This window comes from Macrobrachium rosenbergii, chromosome 48, assembly GCF_040412425.1.
Source record: "Macrobrachium rosenbergii isolate ZJJX-2024 chromosome 48, ASM4041242v1, whole genome shotgun sequence".
NCBI lineage: Eukaryota > Metazoa > Arthropoda > Malacostraca > Decapoda > Palaemonidae > Macrobrachium > Macrobrachium rosenbergii.
Window position 1 is genome coordinate 36,751,161 of NC_089788.1, and position 21,465 is coordinate 36,772,625.

Genomic DNA, 21,465 nt, shown 5'->3' on the forward strand with positions numbered 1-21,465 from the left:
GATGAAGAGGTGGTGACGCAGCTTGCGACACGTCCCATTCTGGGGGAGGGGGAGAAGCGTGAACTGAAGTCATGTATACGTCTTCTTCCTCCGACGAGCTATGCGTCTTACGCCTCTGTTTAGGCGCAGAAACGCCGTCTTCTTCCGACAGGAATCTCTCTGGAGAGCTCCATTTGCTGCAAGAGGGTTGTTGGAGCGGGAAGGGGGACCTGCGTCTCTTGATAGGTCTAGACTCTTGTGACTGACGCCAACCACGTCTGGGTCTTGCGTCATCCGAGGAAGACGAACACGTCCTCATCTCGCCTTTCCTGCGGCGAGGGGGAGCGTCCTGGGATGCGTCAACAGGATCGCTCGAGGGGACGTCCGCTCGTTGTTCAACGTCTCTCACCTCCCTTAGCCTGTCGACGTTCCTTCTCCCAGGGGTTGGGGAGCATGGAAGAGGTCTAGGGCTAGGAGCGTGACAGACACGAACGGACGCACCCTCCACTGCACTAACACTGTCACCGAACTTTTGTTGCAAACTATGCACTGCCCCCCACATCACTTCCCTATCCGAAGAAAGGGATTGTACAGAAACTCCTATGGCCGAAATAGCAGCCATTATATCCTTTAAAGACGGATTACTTACTCCCGACTCCGCAGGAGGATCGGGTACTAAAGCCTTAGGGTTAGGATCAGGAATATTAGTATCAGACAAGTTAGAAAGGACTTGACTATCAGAAGACCTAGCTGAAAGGACACTGGAAGATCTAGCTCTCCTAATTCTGTCCTTTTCCAATCGCCTCACATAGCGATCATACTCTCTCCACTCTTTCTCGGACAAACTTTCACACTCCTTGCATCTATCATCAAGTGCACACACATGATCTCTGCATTTCTTACAAACTGTGTGGGGATCAAGAGCAGCCTTGGAAAGCCGGTTCTTGCATCCCCTAACACACATTCTAACAACAGGGTCAGCCATCTTGAAAAGCAAGTACAAAGAACAATTGTAACAGTCAGAAATCGAACAGATAGGCTAACAATGAGAAACGAAAAATCCGCGAAAGCCATCAACAAAAACCAAACAAGTAATGGGTACTTCACCAATTGTAGTAAAGCAAACCAAAGTAGAGCGAATTTCCAACGTGTTGATAGAACGACGGCAGGGAATTTCTGAGGACAATTGGGAATGGTTCTAGTTACCTGGTAGAGGGCGCTCAGGTATGGCCACCTGACCATCTATCGGCGATTGCCGCGAATTTTGAATTTCTGCCGTGCGCGCGACGAATCGGCGGGATAAAGCTATATATATGTAACTACCAGGGAAGTTAGATATTTAAAATTGAGCTTTTGAGCACGAACTGGAAACGACCATTCAAACTTAATGACGAGGTAGTTAATGACAGACTGGTAGAGGGAAGCCCTGCCGACCTCTTGGTCTGCACTCCACTTGGCCTTCCAGCCCAGGTGCCAAATGAGAGGGGTGGCTAAGGTGGGAACTAAATGTAAAGAACTTCAGGTCTGCATATTAGGAAAAGTACAAATTACTCTTAAAATTTGATATTTGTTCCTACACATATACTGTACAAAGCTCCATTCTTTACTTTGGAGACTCACCCACTGGTGGGAGGAATCTAAACCAACTGGTAGGTTTGCCCAACCTGGGAATGTCATCTTCCTGGCCCACTTAGAAGCAAAGGAAGTATACCCCTACACTATTAGCTGGCCGAACATAAGAGATGATGCAGCTGCTAGACTTCGGGGCATTAGTAATGGATTTGCAAAGCAATTACTTAATCCTTAATCAGGCTTAAAAACTTTGCATAATGTGTCAGAGATAATAAAACAGCTAATGTGAACCAACAGTTTTATATAAGTAACTTACCAAGTAATTATATTGCTATTAGTTTCACTCGCTCAACAGCTAAAATTCTGAAATTCGCAGGTTGCACTATTTTGTTTTGGTTAGGTGACTAGTCCCACCCACTTTCGGGGAAAGAGAAGAACAACTAGCAAAAGAGCTTTAATTTGTTTCTGCCGGCTGATGACTCTGCACCAGTTGTTAACAGCAGCTGATTCTACTTTGGAATTTGTCTTTCCTATTGTTTTTTCATCGTTTGGTGAAGTATTCTGCATTGGTAGCCTTTTCGGCACATTTAGATAGTATTAGATCCTTAATTGTAACTTTAACAGATTTGACTTTCCTGATTTTGACTTAACTTCCTTGGTTTTTTCACTGTCTGATTCTAGTTCATCTAGTTTTTGGTATTCTCAATTGACCAAGGAATCCTATAACTCTCATACGACCTGCACAGGCTGTAGGGGACAAGTATGTTCTGGAGAGTTAACTTGTAGTGAATGTGTTGATTGGGACTTAAAGAGATGGAAGACTTTAAAATCACATTTGAATAAACTGGCTAGGGACAAGAAAGAAAGGCTACTGCTAGACAGACCAGTAAATCTTTAGCTAGCCAGGAATCTCATAGGTCTCCTACTGATAATGTTGATGTCAATATTGACGTTCCTGTGATTTCCGTTAATCCCATTAATGATCCCTCTCCTGTGAAACCCTCTCCTTTACCTGGCTCTCGTGCTTCTGAACCCAACCCCATGACCAGTCTCAAGTTAAAGATCAATAAAAGATTCGAACTGATTGTCGAATCCATTGCCAAGTTAGCTTCGTCTGCCAAAGTTCTTATGATTCGGAGTACCCTGTAGCGCCCTGTGCTAGTGTTGTGTCGGTGGAGCGCGCAGTAGTGCCCAGTGCAAGAGAAGTGTTGGTGGAGGAAGTGCTGCCTGACCCACCAATTCTCCTAGGCAAAGGTCAAAGACATACTCCCCTAAACCTGGGAGGAGTCAAACTGGTAGCCTAAGGGAGGTCGGTGGGGTCTGCCCTCGGTAGCTGCGCCCTCGGTTGAACCTGTTGCCAAATTCCAGTTTGCAGCCAAACGCCACTGGAAAGGAGTTTTGTTAGACGCTCATCGTCTTTCCTCGAGTTCGGAGGATACCTCTCTAAAGCGGCAGTGGCGCTTTGTAGACAAGTCACGTCCACTGAAAAGATGTGCTGGTGGTATTTCGTTTTCTTCTCCAGTGCCTTGCAAGAAGTTAAGTATCCCTTGGATAGTCCTCAGCCTTCATGTAGTGGTTGGGACAACCCAGAGCAGTTTTCTTCAGTTCCTCCTGTAGTAGAGAGTCAGGAAGAGTCTTCTGAGTGCTCCTTGTCTTGTAAATGCCCAGCTTCTAGCAGAGTACAGGCAGTCCCTGGCTATTGGCAGGCTTGGTCATCGGCGATCCGGTTTTATGGGGCTTGTCTAGCGACAAAAATCAGCAATTTTCGGCACTGAAAATTGCCGATTTCCGCTCATCGGCACTAATAATTGGATACTGGCGCCGATACATACCTGACAGCAGTGCCAATAACCGAAAATCACCAAAAACGCCCCGAAAATCACCGATTTTCGGTTATTATCATGCTGTCAGAACAGAACCCCCACCAATAACCGGGGACTGTCTGTATCTTCTTCTGAGCGTCTTCCAGCGCCAGAGCCTGCTCTGGCTCTCAAGTGCCCAGTAGTGACGAAGACTCCTGCTGTCGTCGATCGCTAGACCTCTCCCGATCACCTGAAAGCACCGGAGCCGCCATTGGTGCCCGAACTCATCAGTTTCAGAGCGCCCTGCTTCTCGTAAGTGCCATAGGGTACCCGTGTTTGTATAATCGCTCTATGTTGCCTGAGGTTCCAGTCGTTACGAAGCACCCATTGGGGCCTGAGCACCCAGGATCAGCTGGGCGCCTTCCTTCCACAGTCGGTGCTTCTCTTCCTCCTGCTCCTGATGCAGCTCCTGTAGTTGTTCGTGCTTTATCCGCTCCTCAGTCTACTCTGCTTCAGCCTTCAACTAGTGCACAGTCGGCTTTTACAGTAGGCCCTATCCACAGCAAGTTGGACAACATTTTGAGCTTGCTTACTAAGCCTCCTTTATCTCCCCAGTCCTAGGATCTGGTCTTGTCACCTGTTTTTCCTGAAGAAGGAAAACTAAAGATGGCACGACCTTAACCCCTCTTCTCTGATAGCCAACTATCAATATCGCTGAAGGCTTTCTTTGCTGAGTAAGAAAGCACTAACCTCGGCAACTTAGAAGAGTCCGATGACTGAGCCTCCATCAGAAAAGCGGAGGCAGGCGAAGAAGGAGTGGCAGGCAAGAAGAAATTAGGGAAAGTGGCTAACAGGTACTTCAGTAGAGCCACGTACGCTGAGAGATGAGCGCCCTGAATGAGAATCTCCTCTCCTGAAGACGAAGAGGAGATTCTCATTCAGGGAGTTAATCCCTTAGCGCACGTGGCTCTACTGAAGTACCTGTTAGCCACTTTCCTGAATTTCTTCTTGCCTGCCATTCCTTCCTTGCCTGCCTCCGCTTTTCTGATGGAGGCTCAGTCATCGTACTCTTCAAAGTTGCCGAGGTTAGTGCTTTCTTCCTCAGCAAAGAAAGCCTTCAGCGATATTGATAGTTGGCTACCAGATTAGAGGGAGCAAGGTTGTGCCATCTTTAGTTTTCCTCCTTCAAGGTTTACTGAGAGGAGACACATTTCTTATGCCACAGGGGAAGCTCCTTCCTTGGGAGTGACTGCCTCCTACAAGGGGGACTTCTCTGGCTTAACTGATTCTTCCAGAAGATCAGCCTTTGCTTCGGCAAACATTATGTTTACCTCGTTGGAACTTTCACACCTTCTTAAGAATTTTTTTACGGTGTTTGTAGTGTTTAGCTTTATGGACTGGGCTGTGGGCTCTCTAGCCCATAAGATTAAGGAGTGCATGACTGTTCCTGAAGATAGTGCCTCTGACTGGTTAGGGGTACTTTCCTGCATAGATAAAGGGATCAGGGATGGTTTCCAGGAGTCAGCTTTCCTTTATACTATGGGAGTACTGAAAAAGAGGGAGTTGTGGTGTTCATACGCCTCTAAGGGGGATGCACCCTCTTGGAAGTCTCCTCTTCTGTTTTCCCCTCTAGACCATCTGCATTTGTTCCTGCAGTCCACTGTTCCGGAGATATCATCTGACCTGCCGAATAAGAGTACGCAGGATCTTCTGAGACAGTCTTCTAGACACCCTAAGGAGCTGTCTTCACTTCCCTCCAGGACTGTTTCCCCTTTGCAGTTTCATCCCTTTCATATTCCAGATCTACATCTGGAACCAGATTCACATCAAATCCATCAAAAAGTTGTCTACCCATACGTCCTCTCCCAAGTGAGAACGTTCCCCCCTGAACACCAGTAAGAGCCAGACTCCTCCTCTTCCGGGGGAGATGGTGAGAGAAAGGGGCCGAACCTTGAATAGTAAGTGTCCTCAAAGAAGGATACTCCACTCTCTTCCAAGAAAAGCCTCCCTCAGTCAGATCACCAGTAACATTGACGGCATACTCCAAAGGCTGTATGAGGTTTTCGGCCCTCCCAGAGGAAGTCTCATCCCTCCTCAAGAAGGGGGCAGTAGAGTTAGTAGAGAATGTGAATTCTCCGGGGTTCTACAATCATCTCTTTGTGGTGCCCAAGGCGTCAGGAGGATGGAGGCCCGTCTTAGACGTCAGCGCCTTGAACGTCTTCATGCAGAAGACAAAGTTCAAGCTAGAGACAAACCGTACCATCCTGTCGTGCATTCGCCAGGGAGAATGGATGATGTCAATACATATACAGGACACATATGCCCATATTCCAATTCACCAGGAGTCAAGGAAGTTTCTAAGGTTTGTCTACAGGAACAAAGTCCATCAGTTCTGCGCCCCATGTTTCGGGCTCTCAACAGCACCAGAAGTTTTCACCAGAGTTCTCTCTCCCCATGCCAAATGGCTCCATTTGATGGATATCAGAATCGTCCTATATCTCAACAATTGGCCAGATAGGATGTGCCAGTCCTCCAGAAAAACGTACGTTGGTCTAACTTTCACCACACTAAAAAGATCCCTACAGGCCATCGAAATAATGGATCCATCCACCACCACTACATAGACCATCACAGCTGCAAACCTACGACACAAGAGCTAGTGGAGAATACACATATCATCTACACAGAACAAGTCACCATAGATTAATCATAGCTGAATCTATTTGCATTTTATTACATAAACCAACATTGAACAGACAACTAGAAGCAGAAAGATCACTCCCATCTAGCTGATCCCCTACAACATACAACACTAACAACACCTTTTAAATCACACGCTTTCTCTCTCCTAACGCCCCATTTTAACTCCTCCTATCCCCCGTAATCCGTATACCTGCATTTCCTTTTCTGTTTTGTCTGTTGCCACCAGAAAGCGTGATTTTATTTTCATCATTTTTCACAAAGTAAATTGTTTTTATTATAAATTTAATTGTATTGTAACTTTAATAACTGTATATAGTATCCGTCCACACACTGTAACAAAACAACAAGATGCTATGTCCAGATTATACACTTTGAAGAGGTCACAACGAGTGATGGAACAGCTGCAGTGTTGTGTTTATAGTAAATGGAGCAGAGAATTAATCTTTGTTTTTTGTCCATCAACTGAATTTGGAAGAACGTAGAAGATTCAGAAAATATTGTCAAATTAAAAAGAAGTTGATCACCAATCAAAAAGCCATAGAATTCAATGAAATTTGCATATATATATGTGTATATATGTATGTGTATATATATATACATATGTGTTATATACTGTATATGTATGTATGTATATATATATATAATATATATATACTCCTTTCCTCGTCGTTCTCTAGCTCGTTGAACCCCTAGAAAACTTGTTATCTGCAATCTCCACCTCCTTCTAGCCTTATTGGAAGGATTAATCAGCAAGGCCTCCCCTTCAAGTAGCTGATTGGAAGGACTGTAGTGGGTGTGATTCAAATCTCTCCTTAGAGGACTTGATTGGAGGTGATTTTAGGAGGGTGTGTGAAAGACCCCTCCCAAACATAATTGACTGGAGGTTGAAGAAGTACATCACTTGGGCCAACCCCCAAATTCCTGGAACTTCCACGAAAATGGCTCCCTGAGAAGGCGGGGCTACAGAACCAGCTGCTGTAAGCATTTAGGCTGTGCTGACTCATGAGTTGGTTAGCTTAATCGCGAGGCCATTGTTTCTCACTTTTACGACTGTTTTTATGGCTTCAACACGATATACTGCTTATGGTTCATGTAAACATCCAGCATATTGATAACACGATACAACAATAGCTTTTGGGCGTTATCACTGCGTTCTTTGCCTCTCTCTTTATTCTTATTTCTCTCTCCTTCTCTCTCCTAACTTTTTCTCTTTTCTATCTCTCTCTCTCTCTCTCTCTCTATCTAATTTCCCTATTTATTCTACACCACACACCACAACATATATATATATTATATATAGACATACAGTGTATACATATATACACACACACATATATATATATATATATATATATATATATATATATATATATATATATATATATATATATATATATATATATATATATATATATATATATATATATATATATATATATATATATATATATTATATAGACATACAGTGTACACATATATACACACACACATATATATATATATATATATATATATATATATATATATATATATATATATATATATATATATATATATATATATATATATATATATATATATATATATATATATATATATATATATATATATATATATATATATATATATATATATATATATATATATATATATATATATATATATATATATATATATATATAGAAATAATCAACACACAATCATGTGTGGAACAGAAATAAATTTCTGACTTACATCAGGATCGAACCCAGGTCTTTCAATTGAAAGGCAAGGGTGCTGCCCACTAGGCCATACAAGTCATAAAAGAAGTTGGAACCTGAGGGCAACTGCACCCAAGGATTTACCTGGGCAAGCTAACTGCTTGCCCCAACTTCCCCACTCAGCAATGACCCAATTGACAGCATTTCATTCGAATTATCACTTCTGAGTGAATAAGATAGAAATAATCAACACACAATCACATGTGAAGCAGAAATAAATTTCTGACTCACATCAGAACTGAACCCAGACCTTTCAATTGAAAGGCAAGGGCGCTGCCCACTAGGCAATACAAGTCATAAAAGAAGTTGGAACCTGAGGGCATCTGCACCCAAGGAATTGCCTGGGCAAGCTAACTGCTACATATTAGTGTGTTTCCCCCAACTTCCCGAATCAGCAATGTCCCAATTGACATCATTTCATTCGAATTACCCCTTCTGAGTGAATAAGCTAGAAATAATCAACACACAATCACGTGTGGTCATTGCTGGTTCGGGAAGTTGGGGAAACACGCTGGTATGCAAGCAGTTAGCTTGCCCAGGTAATTCCTTGGGTGCAGTTGCCCACAGGTTCCAACTTCTTTTATGACTTGTATGGCCTAGTGGGCAGTGCCCTTGCCTTTCAATTGAAAGACTTGGGTTCAATCCTGATGTGAGTCAGAAATTTATTTCTGTTCCAAACATGATTGTGTGTTGATTATTTCTATCTTATTCACTCAGAAGGGATAATTCGAATGAAACGCTGTCAATTGGGTCATTGCTGAGTGGGAAAGTTGGGGAAAACACGCTGGTATGCAAGCATTTAGCTTCCCCAGGTAATTCCTTGGGTGCAGTTGCCCTCAGGTTCCAACTTCTTGTATGGCTTGTATGGCCTAGTGGGCAGCACTCTTGCCTTTCAATTGAAAGACCTGGGTTCGATCCTGATGTGAGTCAGAAATTTATTTCTGCTCCACACATGATTGTATGTTGATTGTTACTATCTTATTCACTCAGAAGGGATAATTTGAATGAAATGCTGTCAAGTGGGTCATTGCCGAGTCGGGAAGTTGGGGAAAACACGCTGGTAAGCAAGCAGTTAGCTTGTCCAGGTAATTCCTTGGGTGCACTTGCCCTCAGGTTCCAACTTCTTTTATGACTTGTATGGCCTAGTGGGCAGCACCCTTGCCTTTCAATTGAAAGACCTGGGTTCAATCCTGATGTGAGACAGAAATTTAATATATATATATATATATATATATACATATATATATATATATATATATATATATATATATATATATATATATATATATATATATATATATGTCACTGTAGTCCTGATTATATATGTCGCTGGTTATATATATATGGACTTATATATCAACTTAAATTATATATATATATATAATATATATATATATATATATATGGATATTATATATATATATATGATTATATATGAATATATATATGATAAATAGTCATATATATATATATATATATATATATATATATATATATATATATATATATATATATATATATATATATATATATATATATATATATATATATATATATATATATATATATATATATATATATATATATATATGTAGAATCTACTGGTCACTTTTACCAGACACATATGTAATTCTAATAGCCACAATGCCCTCTTAACTTCTCGAATTCTTGGCGGTTTTTGGATATGCTTGTAACTACTGGCCGAAAATATCCAGACGGAAGAAATTGAAGAGCCTGTGAATAGCGGTCGCGAGAATCGAACCCAGCGTTACCATATTCACAAGGAGGTCACGTTGCCGACCTGGCTACGAGAAGGATAAAAGTCTATCAGCCTCTCGTACATACACATACCTGTCGTTTTCAGATATATTTTGTTAGAGCTGGAATAGACCCATCCTCACCATCGTAGCCAAGTGGGCAATCGTTTTTATTGCTTTTGGGCTGAAATATATATGTAGAATCTACTGGTCACTTTTACCAGACTCATATGTAACTCTAATAGCCACAATGCCCTCTTAACTTCTCGAATTCTTTCAGCACTTTTTTGGATATGCTTTTTGGATATATTATATATATATATATATATATATATATATATATAAGAAGAAATATATATATATATATATATATATATATATATATATATATATATATATATATATATATATATATATATATATATATATATATATATATATATATATATATATAAAATAAATTAACAATTATATATATATATGCCTTGTAAAATAAAGTTAACAATTGGTTAGGGTTGTGTACCACCAGTGTACAAAGGATAAAACGTATGAAAGACATGTGACAAGCATCGCCACTTGAGCCACCAGTGTCCAATTTATATTTGAGCCACTGCACTGGTGGCTTATTTGGTGTTAGAGGAACAAAAATGTATATAGATAACCTAATGAGTCACACGTGTCTCGTGGATTTTACACTCTCTTACCCTTCTACCCTACCAAACAACTGACCAGCGTCATCCCCTAATAGCTGTCAGCAGCGAGCTGGGAAGGAGAGGGCTAGGAAGTCATGGCGCCAGGAGGAAAATGTCAAATTGCTGTATGGCGGTTAACATGTTAAGAGATTGAGTTGTAGTTCTGTCTTGAGTCATAAAATGACATTTTCATAATATAATTAAGTTTCATATATACAGTAATTACATAGCTAACGTTTCTAACTTGCGCAGCAACTTGTTAAAATTTGTGGTAGCACTTCTGCTTTTATCTGAGTGACAGCCCCACCCATTATTGGGGAACACAGAAAACAGCCTGGCAGGTATACTGTACTCAATTTGTTTGTGCTCTCATTTCCATAAGAGGGAAGGAGGGCGGGCTCTAATTCTGTTAATATTTGGTAAGTATAAATGAAACTTAATTTTATTATGAAAATGTCATTTTCATATAAGTAACTTACCAAGTAACTACATAGCTGAATCCCACATTGAATGGAGGTGGGATACATGGACATATTCTACTCCAAAACATTAAAGCATGGTTAATGACTATGAAATAGAAAAATTTGCCAGCACTGAATGCAATGCTTGTTGTTTCCTTACCTGGTAAGAGAGCTACTGCAGGTGAACACTGCCTCTGGTTGGTGCTCATCTTAACTCGTAGTGGCATGGCTGTTGAGCCACGGGTGGCCTCTACTTAAGTGGGAGCTTTGCAGCAGAGGATATGCCTGATGGCTAGCAAAGCATACAAAAAGGTGCCCTTGCTTTGGGCGCAGTTCCAAGATCAAAAACCAGACAACACTGTCACCTACTCTGAAAACACTTGTAAAAGACACCACAACCTATCAACTAAGACTGGTGAATACTCCAGGTACTTTGTATCCCCAGGCTCCCCCAATCTTGAAAATCCTATACCACAGCAAAAAGACAGTAGGAGACAAAGAATGCTTCCTATAATTCCGTGAATACTCCAGGTACTTTGTACCCCCAGGCTCCCCAAAACTTGAAAACCCTACACCACAGCAAAAAGATAGTAGGAGACAAAGAATGCTTCCTACAATTCCTCACCCAATACCATGCCAACCACCAACAACGGCTCCATGGTGCTGCAGCCATCGAACACTGTTTCCACTTTCTTCAAATATTAAAGAGGAGAAAATGGACCTACACTTCCAGTAGGTCGACTGAACAATGGAAGTCAAAGACATCTGTCTGAAAGCCAATGAGGTCGACACTGCTCTGATATCACAAGCTTTCACTTTAAAATTTGGTAAACGTCCTGCTGGATCAGGGAATGTGCTTCTCTGATCAAATCTTTTAGGAAGAACGGCAAGGCGTTCTTTGACAGAGGATGAGAAGGGTTCTAATCAAACACTAAAGGTTAATCGATGGACCCCTGATCTTTCCTGTCCTGTTCAGGTAGTACCGCAGAGCTCTGACTGGACATAGTTTTCTCTGAGAATATTCATTAAGTTCTTGATGGTAAATGAACGAGACTGGGGCTTGGACGGGTCCTCGTTCTTGGCCAAAAAGCCTAGGGTGAAGGAGCAAACTGCATCTCCCTGGGAAAGACCTACCCTTTTATCAATACCTTGTATTTCACTGATGCATTACGCTGTCACTACAGCAAAGAGGAAGAGAGTCTTGCATATCAGATTCCTAAGAGAAGCAGAATGAAGGGGGTTAAAAGACGGGCCCATCAGCCATTTCAGGACTACATCCAGATTCCAGGAGACCAAAGTGTTGTCCTTTCTCTGTTTCGCCATATCGAAAGACTTTAACAGGTTGTTAATATCAGAGTTCGACAAGAGATCCATGCCTCTATGCTTAAATACAGTACTGAGCTAGCATAGCCTGAAAACCTTTAACGGTGGAGAAAGGCAAATTCCTAGTGTTTCTCAAGTAAAGAAGGAATTCTGCAATCTGTGTCACAGAGGTCTCAGAAGATGAGGATTTTCACCTGCATTATGCAATAGCCTCTGCAGCTTCCCTTGAAAGACCCTTTGCTCTGACAAGCTTACAGACAGTCTGAAGTCTGTCAGAGCAAGAGTGGACAACCCCTGGTGGTGTCTTCTGAAGTGGGGTTGTTTGAGTAAAGACATTTTTTGGGGGAAGAAGTCTTGGGTTGTCTACTAATAGCCGAAGAAGGTCTGGGAACCACTCCCTCAGGGGCCAAAATTGGGCAATGAGGGTCATGGTCGCATTTTGGTATGTCTGTAACTTGTTCAACACCTCCCTGATCATGCTGAAGGGTGGGAAGGTATATAAGTCTAGGTTCAACCAATCTTGTAGCATCGGGTCCGTGGCCCATGCAAGAGGATCTGGGCTGGAGAGCAAAAGAGAGGAAGATGGTTCTTGGAGGTGGCAAAGAGGTCTATTGTTGACTTGCCCCACAGCTTCCATAGATCTAGACAAACCAAGGGGTCCAGGGTCCACCCGGTGGGAAGGAACTGCTTTCAACGGCTCAGCTCATCCACCATCCCATTTAACTTCCCCTGGATAAAGTGGGTGACAAGAGTCACTCGATTTCTGTCTGCCCACAGAAGTAATTCTCTTGCGGCTTGGCAGAGAGAAAAGGAATGGGTGCCGCCTTGCTTGCGAATATAGGCGTGCACCACTACTGTTTTGTTGCAGATTATGGACGAAAAGCTCTGAAGGCCTAGCTGAACTGCCTTCAGCTCTCTTGCATTGATATGTAAGCTTTGCTGATCTGGGGTCCATGTCCCGGATACTGTACTTCTTGATTTCCCAGTAGGGCTCACCAGCTTATGTCTGAGGCGTCAGAATAAAAGTTTAGGTTGGGGTTCAGAGATTGAAGGGACTTCCCTTCTGACAACCTTTCTTCTGACAGCCACCAATTCAGCTCCAATTTGATCTCCAGGGTGATCTGAAAAATGTAAGTGCCTGGCTGTGTCGTTCTGTTTCAGTTGGCCTTCAGGTAAAACTGGAGAACTCTCATATGAAGTCGGCCCAGTCTGAAAACATTTCTGTGGATGCCTGAGTCCCTAGCAGGCTCATCCACTGGTGAGCCAAGCAAGATGAAAGGGCTAGAAAACTCCAGACCATCTGAAGGCAGCTGGATATTCTCTCAGGAAATGGAAAAGCCTGAAAAACCCCGAGTTCAGAGTCATCCCCAAATAGAGAATTTCTTGCAACGGGGCAACTGGGACTTCTGAAGATTGATAAGAGGGCCCAGCTCCTGCATAAGAAGAAGAATGTTGAGTGTGTCCCCCATCCACTTGTCCTTCGACGGGGACTGAAGCAGCCAGTCGTCTAAGTAAAGACTGACACTGATTCCTACCAAACGGAGCCATTTCGAGAGAGGAGCGAGGACTCGAGTGAACGCTTGAGGGGCCATTGAAAGGCCAAACCAAAGATCCTGAAAATGGTACACCTTGTCCTGGAAGACAAACCTTAGATATTTCCTGGAAACTGGATGGACTGGAATTTGAAAGTACAGTGTGTGTCCTGCATGTCTACGGTTATCATCCAGTCACCCTGGTGAATGGATGAAAAGGACTGAATGGCTTGTCTCCATTTTGAATTTTGTCTTCCAGAAAAAATGATTGAGGGTGCTTATATCAAGGACTGGTCTCCAACACCCTGATGCTGCTGGTACCACAGAGTCAGTTGTAAAACCCTCCGTGCTGGTGTTCTGGACTTCCTATATGGCCCTTTTCTGGATGAGAAAGGAAACTTCCTCCAAAAGGGTCGGATGTCTCTCAGAGCCTACCGAGTATGCTGTCAATGTGATGGGAGAGGTGACTAATGGGGGACTCTCCAAGAAAGGGATGACGTAGCCCTCCAGAACATTGACGATCCAAGGCTCCGCTCTTCTTATCAGCCACTTCTGCCAAAACTCTAGAAGTCTGGCTCCTACAGGTACATGAAGGACTTCTATCTCACTTTTCTGGTACTGGGTTGGAAGAGCTCTTCTTAATTGACTTGGATCTGAACTGGACATTTCTATGGGTCCTAAATGGTGCTCTAGATCTCCCTACCTGTTGCTGGAGGGGTGAGGTAGTTTTGGTTTGAAAAGAACTTGAATCCTTGGGATGCCGAGACAACTGGGCCAGCAAGTCATACGTAGTTTTCTTTTGCAAATCTGAAGCTATTTCCTTCACTGTGTCTTGAGGGAAGAGATGATTTTGGTCTATGGGAGAGAACAACAGAGCTGACTTTTGAGTGTGTGTAACTCCCTTGGAAGTAAAGGAGCACCAGCACTCTCTTTTCTTTAGTACTCCAAAAGTGACTAGAGCGGAAAGCTCTAGAGCGCCATCTCTGATGGCTTTGTTGGCACAGGACAGAACCACGAGCCAGTCCAAGGCGATATCTACAGCAAGATCCTGGTGGTCCTCGATATTATTTGGCCAGCGAGCCCACCATCCAATCCAGGAAATTGAGTACTTCAAAAACTTTAAAAATGTCTTTGACTAGATGATCTAGTTCTGCAGAGGAAAACACAATCTTCGCTGATGAATCGATTAGGCCAGAGAAATCCCCTTGGGAGGAAGCAGCGACTCCCACAGAGCGCTTCACTGGTCACATAAGAGAAGTACCTTCTGTGAATGAAATGAGAGGGATGAAAGGTGAAAGACATTTGTCCTGCTTCCTTTTGGCCAAAAGCCAGTCAGAGGAGGATGAAAGGACCATCTTGGGGAGTCTTGTCTTGTCATCTGGTTGATTCCTCATTAACAAGGTCAAAGCAGACAAGGACAGGGCAGCTGGGGTGAAAAAAGAAAAAAAGGAGGGAAAATTCGCCAATAAGTACCACAGTAAAGCAGCATAAACCGGCACAGGTTCTTGGTTGACCTCTTCTTCTCCTGAGGAAACTGGGAATAGGATATCATCCTGAGAAGTCTTGGGAGCGGAGTAGGCTCGTCATGGTCCACAGGCGAAGGAGATGCCGCCGGAGGTCTACGTGGAGGCTAAGGAGCCTGCGACCTCTGAGCCGATGGAAGAGGCGATGGGTACCTGGGAGCAGGCGCTTGGCACTTAGAAGCAGGCGCTGAGTTCTCAGGAGCTGGCACCAAGGAATCAGGATGTGGTACTGGACATTTGGAAGTGGATGTTGAGCGCTGATGAGATGTCGCTGGGTGCTTGGGAGCTAAGTGAAGGCGCTCAGCCGTTGAGCTGATGGACAGAGGCAGGAACAGAAGGGCCCACATCATAACTGGAAGAAGGACTACTAAGAGACTGCTTGTACCACTCAACAGGTAGCGGATCTGGACGTCGACCAAAGTCTTCGGAAAGGCGCTTAAGTGCTTGGGACAAGGCCAAGTACCATTTGCGGCACCTCCTATTCATGCCGTAGCTGTCGGAAGAGCTTGCGGATAACTGATGGACACCCATGACAAGCCTTTCTAATGGCTGTCTGCCACCACCTGGGACTGTGCAACAGGAGCGGCTGAGAAGGGTGACTACCCGTAGGCAAACCTCACTGGCCTCCCTTGGACATTCGGTACGTACATCTTCTCCCAGGTTTGGGGGAGCAGGACAGGGACCTCAGTCTAGGAGAACTGGTGGGATGGATAGCCACCTCTGCACTATCATTTATCACTTTATCAGAAAACACTTTTTTCATGATCACTTTAAGGGAAGCTCCTAATTCTGCAGTGGTACTTACAACTAGGTTAATTCTCTTAACACATCTAGATTTGAGACTGGCGATAGCATTAGGATCAGAAGCAAGGCAAGGGAGAAGGAGGTCATTCAGTAGGAGGGCAAGGAATAGGAGAAACAGTAGGAACAGGAGTAGAAGGGAGAGCAATAGGAGTAACCTTTAAACTAGGTCATGTTGTAGCTTCTACACTATGAGATTGTTTATCGGCTCTAGAAGCCGCTTTCCTCTTCCTACCTCTCTCTAAATCAGACCTAAGAACCTTCCACTGTTTATTATCCCATGTTAAACAATCATTACAGGTCTTTTCAATATAACAATTTTTAAAGTAAATTGTATTTTTCCTAACTATACAAAACCGAGGTCCTTTACATTAGGAGATTACTTTCAGGCGTAGGCTGGAAACGGCCGTTGAACTTCAAACAAGGTGGTATAGGCAGTTAACTACTGTCCGGGAGGCGGGAGCACTGCCTGCCCGGATGTAAACATTCCAATTTGCTTTTCGGCCCAGGTACAGATTGAGGGGTGGCATGAGGTGGGCATAATTGTAAAGGACCTCGGGTTTGTATAGTTAGGAAAAATACAATTTACTTTAAAAATTGTTATTTGTTCCGACACAATATACAAACCTTCGGTCCTTTACATTAGGGACTTACTGATTGGAGGGAGGAATCTGAAAAAGTCTCTCTGAACTGACTGGAGTTCACCACCTTGTCTTCCCTTCCTGGTCGTAAGAGCGAGGAAGGGAAAAAACTGCCTCTGACAAAAGATCGGGTTGTAGGAAATGCAGGATCAGTTGTCAGACTTCTGGGTCCCTTTGCATGAAAGAGGAAATGTCAGTTCAAGCAAAGTAGGCTAGGAAGAATTGACGTTGGATGACAATAAGGCAAATACAAGTTTTGGGTTTGTCTCAAAGTCATGGACTCCCTCCTCCCCTTGCAAGAGGAGGAAGTGGGGTTGCTTCTATTAACCTGAAAGGAAATAGAACGGAAGCTCTCGTTATGTGCTTACCTGCCTCGATCGCCCGGTCCAGCTTGTAACGGCGCGTCCGCTCCCTGCCCGTGGGAAGAGAGCTTAGGATGGGGAGAGGAATAGAGGCCAGTCACTCAAGATTCATCTCCCAATCACTACCGTACAACATAGGCGAGATACAACCTGTCCCGTTAGGGGAGCTGGATAAGCTACACAACTTGTTGAGCAGCCACCACAGGACCCAAGGAAAAAGTGTCCAAGGACTTGTGTGCAACATCCCGGAGGTAGAAGGAGGTGAAGGTAGTCTGTCGGGACCACACCCTGCCTTCAGCACCTGTGGTACCGACATATTCTTCCGAATGCTAGGGACGGACCAATGCTGCGAACCTCGTGAGCTCTCGGACGGAGCGCGTGCGTGTCGTCTTCTCCTGCAGCAGAGCACGCTCTCCTTATCGTCCCCAAGCCAAAAAGAGATGGTATTTTTGGACACTTCTTTCTTGGTCGAGCCAGTGCTAACGAAGAGTCGTCGACACTCAGGCCGTAGGTGCCGAGTCCTCTTCAGATAGCGCCGCAGCACCCTAACAGGACACAGTAGCATCTCGTCTGGATCATTATCTACGAAGTCCTCTAGGGATGGGATCGTGAAGGACTCGAACCGTGCGTCAGGGACCGAAGGATTCTGAGTCTTCGCAACGAAATCCGGGATGAAATCGAGCGTAACTGATCCCCATCCCCTCGAGTGTTTGACATCAAAGGAAAGTCCGTGAAGCTCGCCTACTCTCTTCGCCGATGCCAGGGCAAGCAAGAAAACAGTCTTTAGGGTCAGATCCCTGTCTGACGACTCTCTTAAAGGCTCATACGGTGCACGAGTCAGGCTCCTTAATACGAGAGTCACATCCCACGCAGGGGGCCTGAGATCCCTGGGTGGGCAAGACCGTTCGAAGCTTCTCATGAGTAGAGAAATCTCGAAAGAGGATGAGATGTCTACTCCTTTCAGCCACAAGACTAGGCCGAGTGCGGCTCGGTAGCCCTTTACAGCTGAAACGGAAAGAAGCTTCTCTCGGCGAAGGAAGACGAGGAAGTCCGCGACCTGTTGAACAGTAGCTCCGACCGGAGAGATACCCCTTCGACGACACCAACCACAGAAGACGGACCACTTTCCCTGGTACACCGCTACAGAGGATCTTCTGAGGTATCCTGCCATCTCTGTTGCTGCGCGGCGCAAAAAGCCTCTCGCTTGCAAGAGATGGTGGATAACCTCCAGCCGTGAAGACACAGGGAATGCAATGCCAGGTGGAACCGTTGCGTGTGAGGTTGACAGAAGGTTGGGCCAGGGGATCTCTCGGCGCCTCTGAGAGGAGAGCTAGCAGGTCCGGTACCAACTGGCCTGGGGCCATTTGGGTGCCACCAGAATCATTCTGAGATTCGGGGTGATCATCACTCGGCTGATCACCCAGCGAATCAGACAGAATGGGGGAAAGGCGTAAGTGTCGAGGTTGTCCCAAGGGTGTTGGAACGCGTCCTCCGCAGCGGCCCATGGGTCTGGCACGACGGAACAGAAGACCTGGAGTTTCCTGTTGTGCCGGGTGGCGAACAGATCGATGACTGGACGCCCCCACAGATCGAACAGCCTTTCCGCCACTTCCTGATGGAGGGACCACTCGGTCCCTACCACCTGGCTCTGGCGGCTGAGCTTGTCTGCCACGACATTCCTCTTGCCTGGAATGTACCTGGCTGACAGCTCTACTGAGTGAGCTACGGCCCATGCCTCGCACCACCTGCATCGCCAATTGATGAAGCTGGTGGGACACCAGTCCCCCCTGCTTGTTGACATATGCCACTACCGTGGTATTGTCGCTCATCAGTACCACGGAGTGTCCCATCACTCGATCCTGGAACTCTTGGAGGGCCAGGAAGGCCGCCTTGAGCTCCAGGATGTTGATGTGAAGGTGCTTGTCGTCTCGATGCCACACTCCTGAAGTCAGCAACTCCTCCAGGTGTGCGCCCATCCCTCGGTCGATCGTCTCAAAACAGAAGCATGTCCGGGGGGAGTATGCAGGGATACTCCTATTAAGAGGTTCCTGTCGTCTAGCCACCAGTGAAGGTCCTTTCTCACTTCCTCGGAAAGAGGAATGAGGAAGGACTGGGGGTCTCGGGACTGGGACCAATGTCCCTTTAGCCTCCACTGGAGAGACCGCAGGTGAAGACGCCCGTGAGGTACTAGCTTCTCTAAAGACGACAGGTGACCGATGACGACTTGCCATTGCCGAGCTGGTTGTTCCTGTCGAGACAGGAACAACTGTGCTGCCTGCCTGAACTTGCTGATGCGAGAGTCCGAGGGAAAGACTTTTGCTGCCACCATGTCTATCAGCATGCCCAGGTACTTTGTCCTCTGCTTGGGGGTGAGATCTGACTTCTCCAGATTTACCACGATCCCTAGATCCTGACGAAACTCGAGAAGACGATCCCTGTCCTGTAGCAACTTTAGCGAGAGTCGCCAGGACTAGTTAATCGTCGAGATACCTCAGCAGACGTATCCCGCGCGAGTGGGCCAAAGCTGACACGAGAGAACACTCTGCGTGAACACCTGGGAGCGGTCGAGAGCCGAAGCAAAGTGCCCTGAATTGGAAGACCGACTCCCGAGGACGAAGCGGAGGTACTTGCGTGAGGACGGATGGATGGGTATCTGGAAATACGCATCCTTCAAGTCCACCGTAAGCATGAAGTCGTTCTCCCTGATGAAAGCCAGCACAGATCGCGCTGTCTCCATCGTGAACCGAGTCTGGCGAAGGAAACGGTTCAAGGGAGAGAGGTCTATGACCGGTCTCCATCCCCCTGAAGCTTTCTCCACGAGAAAGATATGGCTGTAAAAGCCTGGAGACTGGTCCGACACGATTTCCACAGCATTCTTGCTCAGCATGGCCTGCACTTCTTGCTGTAGTGCGATGTCCTTCAACGAACCTGCAAGATAAGTTTGGAGATGGACCGGCGAGTAGGTGAGGGGAGGCCGAGACTCAAAGGGTAGTAGATATCCCTCCCGAAGGACATCCACTATCCAGGTCTCCGCTCCATGTCGCTGCACGGCGTTTGTCCACCGCAGTGTCCACCAACTCTCTAGGGAAGAGGGAGGAGGAACCCAGCAACGGTCCATTCCGTAGAGCAATTGCCGACTCAGGACCTACAGACCTGGCAAAGCGAGAGAGAACAGCGTCTCTCCGCTTTAACACCAGGTTCGCCCACAGTTTGCAGTCTGGTGGGCAAGGTAGGAAATAGCCCTACCTCCAGACTGGCACAGTCTCCCAAAGGCAGAGTCCTCCCCAGGTACGATAGCGCCCGAGGAAGCAGCCACCTTCGATACTGTGAAGGACCACAGATCGAGCCAGGAGACTGCCTGGAAGGCAGCCATGGCGGTGGCTTCCAGGGTTGCAGCTTCTTGTTGGGAGAGAGAAATGTTCTCTGCCGACAATTGCTGCAACGAAAGACCCGGATCCAAACGAGTCAGGTCCGGGTCAACCTGCTTAGTCGACAACGCCCCTTCCGATGGAGTATAAAAGCGCTTCTGACGAGGCAGAGGGGGGAGAAGAAGCTTGTCCGAGCGACTCGATTGAAGGGAGCTGTCTTGCCCAGACACAAGACCGTTCACTTGATCGAGAACTCCCTCGGCAAGCGCGGACCACGGCAGTCCCACCGAAGCCTTGGGTTCCTTCTTGGGTCCCCAGAAGGATTCGAGGCGTGACGGACAATCCACAGAAAAGGCCGTGGTCCCTTCCCCGAGGTCATTGTGCTGACGAATCAGCGCGATAACCTCTGAAAAAGTCATCTGTATTTCTGGGGTGTCCGCATCCTGGGGCAGAGGACCCTCGAGTCCCTCCAGGGTGCGGTCTTCCCGAACTACTCTCCCTGCCGGGGGGAGAACCTTGGCAGACCCCCGAGGACCTTCCTGAACTACGCGGGCGTAGGACCTGGTCGAGCCAAGGACCGATCCAAGTGCGTACCCCCACGCAGCTGGACTCTGAGGAGAACGATCCCCAGAGTTCCTCCTCTCCAACTTACGCCCCCTGGAGGAGACCGAAGGGGCGGAGGGGACAGGCGAGGAAGATCTGGCGCTCCCGCTGCCCTTACTGGCAGAACCAGTAGAGGCAGCGGGCCGAGAGCGGTCACCAACCCGCGGTGATGACGAGCCCTCAGGTCGAGGAGATCGTTTCAACCCAGGTGAAACAATCTCCCAAGGAGAGCGGAGCGGCTCGCGAGAGTCAAGCCGCGCATTCGTTTCCCCCGAGCCGGGCTGGCCGCGCGGGCGTGGCCGGGGACTGGGAGGAGCCGAACGCGCGGCTGGCTGGCGCGAGCTTGCGCTGTCCTCTGGACGAGCCCCAGACTTCTTCGAGGCCGAAGCCTCTCGAGAAGACTGAGTAGGGGACTTCTTCCCTGTCTCTCCTTGCATTCGGCCCTGCGGGGCTGAAGCACTGTCCCGGGAACCTGACTTGGCACTAGAAAGAGTGCCAGCAGGAAGAGGCGGAGCACCTGCATGCCCCGGCTCTTTCTCTCGTCCCACGCCCTGGTCTGTACGGCGAGAAGTATCTACCGTAACAG

General features: G+C 46.1%; 1 protein-coding gene across 4 annotated transcripts in view; it reads right to left on the reverse strand.

The window, feature by feature from the left end:
* LOC136831343 (ATP-dependent DNA helicase Q1-like) overlaps positions 1–21,465 on the reverse strand; it is a 443,841-nt gene that overhangs the window by 392,236 nt on the left and 30,140 nt on the right. The window lies entirely within an intron of this gene.